This window comes from Coturnix japonica, chromosome 2 (genome assembly GCF_054131305.1).
Source record: "Coturnix japonica strain WE chromosome 2, WE-NBRP24, whole genome shotgun sequence".
NCBI classification, from domain to species: Eukaryota; Metazoa; Chordata; class Aves; order Galliformes; family Phasianidae; genus Coturnix; species Coturnix japonica.
Genome location: NC_140664.1, coordinates 130,825,008 through 130,831,317, shown reverse-complemented (window position 1 = coordinate 130,831,317; position 6,310 = coordinate 130,825,008). Strand labels below are relative to the sequence as shown.

At 38.7% G+C, this 6,310-nt stretch overlaps 1 long non-coding RNA gene across 1 annotated transcript; it reads left to right on the top strand.

Annotated features, from left to right (window-relative positions):
• The first annotated feature begins 210 nt into the window (after positions 1–210).
• Positions 211–3,155, top strand: LOC146762162 (uncharacterized). The gene is made up of 2 exons (XR_014943735.1): positions 211–341; positions 2,789–3,155. It is a non-coding gene; the product is annotated as an uncharacterized LOC146762162 (long non-coding RNA).
• Positions 3,156–6,310: the final 3,155 nt, after the last annotated feature.

Genomic DNA, 6,310 nt, shown 5'->3' with positions numbered 1-6,310 from the left:
TTCAGAATAGGTAAATGAAGTGCATATCAAATATCAAAATGACCATCAATTCAGTATTAGATACTGGGGGTGGGGAAGAGCAAGGAAAGACATTCTAACATGGAAGAAAGGGCAAAAGCGGTCCTTAAGGAACAGAATGGAAAGAGTAATTTTTCATTATTAAAGCAGACATGGGAAGGACTTGGCAAGGTGGATACTGGCTATCAAAAATCTCGCTTAAAGAGATGTCTCCTTTCTCACATGAGTGCAGTTCAGTGGCTCCGAAGGACACCCCAGAACTTGGAAGAGAGAGAAAGCAACCACACATGATATATAATATTTTGAAGGTTGAGCATGATAAGGTAAGATGGAGAAACCTTGACTGAGGCTCTCGGATCTTCCTGAAGACAAGGCAGATATTAGCCTTGTATTAATACCTATTGCTAATAATGACATATTTGCAAAGAGGAAAGTAGCGGTTCTTCTGTCAGGTTTTAAATACTTAAGCAATTACTCAGTGTCTGTTCAGCAAATTCCTTCATTAGATTATTTTTTGTCAACTAATTTAGTTTATAGATTTTAATTGCATGACGTCGTTCACCTTTTTATTTTTTTCTCGTTTAATACAAGTTTTGGATACTGCATGACAAACTAACAAATACAACCACACCACAGATCTGTAGCCAAGGTAACTCTTAGTCACTGAGTTTCTTTTTTCTTTTTTTTCCCATTTCCCTAGGAATTAAATTAGGCTAATTAAGGTCTGCAGTGATTTCCCTTGAGTGTAACTGTAGTATTTCCTAAGACAGGGTAAAATCACACAGGAAAAAAAGTGAGAAGCTTATCTTGGGATGGGTATGAGGACAAATGGATATTAAATTATGTTTCTTTACATCCTGCTTTCCACTGATTATAAATTACTTTTCAATTAACTCAAAATATGCCTGCAGTTCCATATGTGGAAAAGAGAGACTAAAAATTACAGGCAGGAACATCCTACAGGGACAAGGATCAGATTCATGTCCAACAATTCTTTCTTGCTCTAACATTTCATGTGAAATCATAGGACTTTTGTGATAGGAAGCTTTCCCAGTAGAGCATTCTGAAAAGAAGAAATTGAATACATTATGGATGGGACTGAGAAATTTCTTATCTATTCTTTTATGAGCTTCATTTTGTTTGAAGGCAGTTTTGTTCAGGATGTTATTTTTATCAGCTATGCCTGACAAAAGAATGCAGATGGGGGATCAAACCCCCAGCAGTAGGTATACGTGGCTGTCGCCTTATGTATAAGACTTATTTATAGTCCCTCAGAAAGGGCCGTTATATAGCTTTCTGGAAATGCTGGCTTGGTGCTCAAAGATTTTCAAAGGCCAAAGGCAATATTAAGTGAGGATCTTTAATTAAGGTCCACTTATGTGCATTTTTTAACAAATAGCACATTGTAGAAAACAAAGGTGCACCCAATTTATGTGTAGCAAAAAGATAGAAGATCAAAAGAGAAGAAAAACAGAGTCAAAGGGACAGAATATCTTTCCCATTAGGACAGATGAAATAGCCTAGCACATTCTGGTTTAGAAGAGTGATGTCTGTGAAGAGGTACCACAGAATCGACTCACATTGTTGAGCAATGGGGGAAATATTCACAATTTCTCATAATAATAAACTTAGAGGACACTGAATTAAATGACAAGGTTAAAATAAATAAATTATAAGGTTAGAATAAAATAAAATAAAAATTTCAGATATATAAAGATATTGTAGAACTCTGAGGATGCTGTGGAGGTCAAAAGGGAATAATTTGACTGAGTCCAATTCATGGAAAAGAAATGTACCAATTAATATTAAGTTATGGCTCAGGATATTCCCAGGCTATGAATAGCTGCAAACTGGGAGACTGCAAGCAAGAAAGAGTCATTTTATCTATAGTGGTTTTTTTGTGGGTTTTTTTTTTTTCTTTTTTTTTTTTTTCCCTACTGCTTTTCCTTCTGCATCCACCAAAAATTCCTGCCAGAAACAGATAAATCAGCCAGACTTATCTCTGGACTGAGAGAGTACGGCATTTATGTTCTTATTCTCAGAGAAGTTATTTCCAGATGAACTCAGGCTAAGGCTGAGGAGATGAAAATCCTTGGGCCTGACATGAGCAGGTATGGCTGCATCTACTACTGAACACTGTGCTCCAGTATATTGGAAGCATAGCTTACATTGCATGTACACAACACCTTTATGAATAAATTAAATGCATCTGTAAAAACAAAGCTCTTGTGAGATGTGAATTAAGTAGTGCCACCCTGACAAAGAAATACTTAAAAGAACAGGAGAAAAATTCTTAACTCTCTCCACACATTTATGTCGGCAGTAAATAGAATTTATGGGTGGATTTTGTCATAGCCTATACTTACAATCAGTTTGTTGTTTGCTGCAATTGCCAGGGCTAAACATCTCTGAAAGAACATAAAGATAATGGCATAGTTAAATTTAGTTGACTATTTTAATCTTAAAATTCAGCCTCTAAACACATGTAATTGATAATATGGGTGTGAGTCATGGAAACTTGCTTTTTATGAAGAAAATTACTAATGTTCAGTTCTGATTTTCTCATTACTTTTTATATCTCCAGTTTCCTTTCAGGGTGCTATTCAGTTATTATCGATCCATAACATTTGTAGGAATTTAAATGTGCTTCAGAGGCTCCTGCTTTTTCAAAGTGCTTGTGACTTCTCATGCCCTTCTACTTCCTTTCTTGTTCCTTATGAATTGGTCATTATTTACCAGATATTTAATGATGAACTCCTACTTTCCCTAGGCTGAAAGGCATCGACATCACAAACAGCTTGCCATGTCTTCTGGGCTGTGCTTCCAGTGCAGTATAACTGGGAAGGTCAGCTGTGAGCAACAGGAAAAATGTACCAAGTCCAGAAAGGTGAAGGAGGTTCGTACTTACTGACACTGGGCTGTCCTGAAGTCATCCAGCAAAACATCTGAAAATGCTTCCATATCAAATAAAGCCCCATAGAACTGCCAGGAGGGCTGGTACATAAACTGAGTGGCTTATGGATGGAAACGAACCTGCTGCAACCAATAGGACTCAACCCAATGAGAGCATACGGACATACAAGTTTCTCAGAAATATGCTTGAACAACCACATTAAATCAGATGTCCTGTAGACTTTCTTTCATATGTCTGGAGAGAAGCAGGGATAGCAATTGTATGTGTGGAAGGAAATGCGGCAGCTACAAGGGTAGTATAACATGAACAGGATGATAAGCTTTAAAACTCTAAAAAATATATATTTATTTTTATTTTAGAAAAAGAGAAAGAAAGACTGGCCTAAACAGGTAATACTAGGAAATCAAACTTGAGTTCACCACAGCTAACAGCATTGGAAAATCTCTTATCCTTGTTTGATAAGAGCTGATCTTTTAGGCAATGAGAATGCTATATATACTTCAAACAGCACAAAACATTTGGTGTATAACCCTCTAAAAATGTTAGGTAGGCAGAGAAAAAGAGAAGGTGGGCTTTGGTATAAGCAGTGTAGAAAATATGCCAAGTTCTGGAAATTCTATTTGGAGTAGAGATAAATATCAGAGGAATTCACAGCAATCAGTAGTAACCTTCCAGAAGTTCTATTAGAACTTGCTCCAAAATTACAGTTTTTTACTAATAAAAACTGCTGATGAGGTTACCAACTGCCCCTGCTGTAACACACCAGTAACCTCTCTGCAAGGCCACAGGTAAGACCTTACACTGTCCTCACACATGCGTTCAGTTTGACAAATGATTCTGGTTTCAGCATCCTCTGGTCTTTATTTTCCCATTTCTACCCCAATTTGTTGCCTACACCAACTCTCTGTGTGCCAAAATAACCATCTGTGGGCAGTGTGGTGGAACAGAACTGGGAACTTCTGTAAGATAAAATTAAACCTATTTTGCAGGGTGGTTTTCTTTTGGGATGGATGTGCAGGGAGGCAGAATGTCAAAGAGACAAGACCACTTAGCAGCACACCTTGTGTCTGTGATGAAACACATAGGTTTTCTTCCCTTGATGTTGGACTGGAAAAGGTGTTTAATTCACCAGTTATCTGCTGCTGGTTTCCAGGAGAAAGAGAATGAAAGTGATCCCTCATCTCTCAGCTCCAATCCAGTGAAACTGATCTAGCAAATAACAAACTGACAAACTCTAAAGTATCAAAAAGAAAACAGTTTGGTTGCTTAATTAATGGCCTGCTCACAACTTTCCTACAAAAACACTTCATTTGCTCTCTCCAGCTTCATCCAGAGGGAAGCTGCAGCTCTTTACAAAAAAATACACAGAAGCTGCCCTCCTTTGCACAAAATCACACAGAGCTTGTTATACATGTGTAGCAGAAATGCTAAGTCATGGCCTCAACCAGTGATTGAGCACCTGGTGAGAAGGCAGGGCCAACCCAGGGGAGCTCAGGTGCCTGCAATGCACCCCAGTCACTGGAAGGGGTGGAGCCAGGATCCACCCCTTCCCAGACCTCATTTAAGGGTTGGCAGTGGAAGTAGGGGACTCTCATTAGAGATCTCTGTGTGGTAGATCTTAAGGCAGTGGTAAGCAGGTAGGTTTTCTTTTTTTTTCCCCTTTTCTTTTTGTTTCTGTGCCCACGGCTGCTGCATTTGAGCATATCTTTACTTGCTGCAGCCTGGAACTTTGCTACTATGCTATTGTTGCTCTGTTTTCCGTTGCGTTCCAACATGTCATATGCTACATTGTTTGAATTCTGCGTGTTTCCCTCAGTTATAAATACTGCATATTGAAACCTATGAGTACTGCCCATGTTCTCCACCATTTACTCATAAATGGAACAGGATATGGATTGAATGAAGACCTAAACACCATTTATTGGTGTAAGGGATATTCGTCAAATCAAGTAGCTTTGTTCTGGTTTTACCACCTGTCACTTTGTCTTTAGATCTTTTTACAGACTCAGAGGGAGAGGAGAGCTTTGGGTCTGGCAAAAAATAATTGCTTTTAAAATTATTCACATCGTGATTCATAAAGCTTTAATAGTGCTTATTCAGAGAGATGTGACAGAGGAAAGCAGAAATATGTGAGTAAAATGACAAAACAGGTGAAACCACACAATTTCATGGAGAAAATCCTCCTTTTTGGAAAAAGCAGTGTTGTGAGGTGTTCCTCTTCAGCAGCAAGGAAGACAAAAGCAAGGATCTGTAGTAGATAAATGAACACAACAAGGCATTGTGTCTTGAGTAACAAGGCGAACAAGGGGAAGCAATTGCTGCAGTGTTCTGTACTTACAGATGGACAACAGCAAGGGAAGGCAGGAAGCAGGTGCTGCCTTGGACAGAAAGAGCAAGAAAAACTTCTTAACATCATAGATTTCGTTCTGCTTTTGTTGAATGTGGGATGAAGGGAACTGGGGAATGTTATTATTGTCTAATAGCAGCTACATAAATGTAGTTGTAAAGCTAGGAATTCAAATGGGTCTCAAATTATGCTCTCTTGTAGGAGTGAGGCACAAATCCTTTGCTGGTACCATAGCCTCACCTATATGGCTCCAGCAAGTACAACAGAGCAGGAGGTCAAAATTTGAGTATGTAGAGTGATGAAACTTAATGGTAAGCAAATATCCAGATGCTTCTTGCTGTTTTTTTGTTTTTGCTTTTTTCATTCGTTTATTTTCCCACAAAGAAATCCTATGATATCAGAATATCTGTGTGTTTTACTTGTGGAAGGGCTGCACCTGAAGCATAGGTCTTTCATCATCCTCAGACTGTGGTAAAACCATCCCTGCTGAGGCTTCTGCCCTGGGAATACTGTTTAGTCCTTGTTGCCGGGGGATGTGAAGAAGAGATTAAATAAGACATAGTTGAGGTTGGGGTGGGCAGTAAGTTACCTTGAAAGAATTTGGCTCTGCCCATCTGAAATTCATGGCCTTAAAAAGGCAGATGGGAAACTGAGCTGTTTTAGTAAAGAAACAGTGCCTTAACTATTCAACAGGAAAAAACTGAAGGGCAGATTAATGAGTTGTCCTGGAATCTGGCATTCTGCTTAGTTGGTTTTGAGCTGTAGCCTGCTGACTACCAGAGTTGTACCACTAGTGAATCACTTGCAACTAAATACGTATAAAATGGAGTATCCCGAAAAAGCAGAGCCAAGATTATTGTGTTCTAGGTTGGGAGAATGGATAAAGACATAGAAGGTCCAGGCAAAAAAAGCAAAACAAACAAAAAACCTCTTATACAGTGGAAATACCTTAAGCCACATGAAAGTCTTCAGAATTTTGTTTTTCCATGAGTGATTTTGGCTTCAGAGTCAAACTGGCTGTGATGAATGAC